General features: G+C 50.4%; 1 long non-coding RNA gene across 1 annotated transcript; it reads left to right on the top strand.

Annotated features, from left to right (window-relative positions):
* The first annotated feature begins 6 nt into the window (after positions 1 to 6).
* Positions 7 to 984, top strand: LOC120606199 (uncharacterized). Its single transcript, XR_005653838.1, has 2 exons — positions 7 to 173; positions 590 to 984. It is a non-coding gene; the product is annotated as an uncharacterized LOC120606199 (long non-coding RNA).

Raw genomic sequence — 984 nt, 5'->3', positions numbered from 1 at the left:
CAACCCTAGAGCAGCCGGAAGTACCTTGCTCGGCCGCGGGTTGTTTGGATGTGTTCGCCACCACCGTGGGCCATTGTTCAATTCTGCGCGCAGGTTCCGACTGTGTTTGAGTCCATCTTCTCCTTCCTCGCCTTTTCCAGGCTCGTGAGTCGGCCTCTGGAACCCAGAATAGGGTGGGTGTGTGAGAAAGGGCCTCGGGAGATTGGGGCAGAGAGGGGAGGGTCTCGGCCCCGCGCCCCTAGACCAGGGTAGGCGTCCCGGCTGTGAGAGAATTGCTAGGGTGTGGGGGCACCTTGGTAAGTAACATGCATTAGGATTAGGACTCGGGGTAGGAAACGCCTGGTGTCTGGGGAAATGTTTTCGCTGTCGAGGATGTTTTGAAATTGAAATTTCTCACCGTTTGGTTCTAAAAGCAAGTTAAGGGGTGTGGAGTGGGCCGGTTTTAAGTGTAGAACGTGACGGTTTCCGATCCCTTTCCCTTAATTTATTGACTCTCAAATGTTGCAGTGTATTCACATCGCTGGGGAGCCTGTTAAAGATGCATATTCTGTGGCTCTCTATCCTTTCTTTCCTCCTCTCCAACCCCCAGATTCCGATCTCTTGATGTTGGCCACGGGTCCGGTCAAGCTGGAATTCAGCTGCTGGCACTTCTTGACACTTTGGAGACACACAGGCCTGGTGTACATGCACTGCCTGGGTGTAAGCAGAGGGCTTCTCTCGGCGATCTGTGGATTCTTGGGCCCGTCGTCTCACCCACACGCGAATGGATCTTAGATCTTCCCTTCACCTTCATTTTTCTATCTAATGAAATAATGATTGTAATCAAATCTCCGAGGGTGATTCTGAGGATTAAATGTGGTCTTGGATCTGAAAGCATGCTATAGACTGTGTGAGTGTTCACTGTTGTTCTTGGGAAGCGCAGTACAGCTTTAGTACAGCTGAAAGCTTCAAATGGAAAATAAATAAAGCTGTTTCACGTTTGTA

This window comes from Pteropus medius, unplaced genomic scaffold (genome assembly GCF_902729225.1).
Source record: "Pteropus medius unplaced genomic scaffold, Ma_sr-lr_union100, whole genome shotgun sequence".
In the NCBI taxonomy this organism is placed as follows: domain Eukaryota; kingdom Metazoa; phylum Chordata; class Mammalia; order Chiroptera; family Pteropodidae; genus Pteropus; species Pteropus medius.
This window is presented reverse-complemented; position numbering and strand designations above follow the sequence as displayed.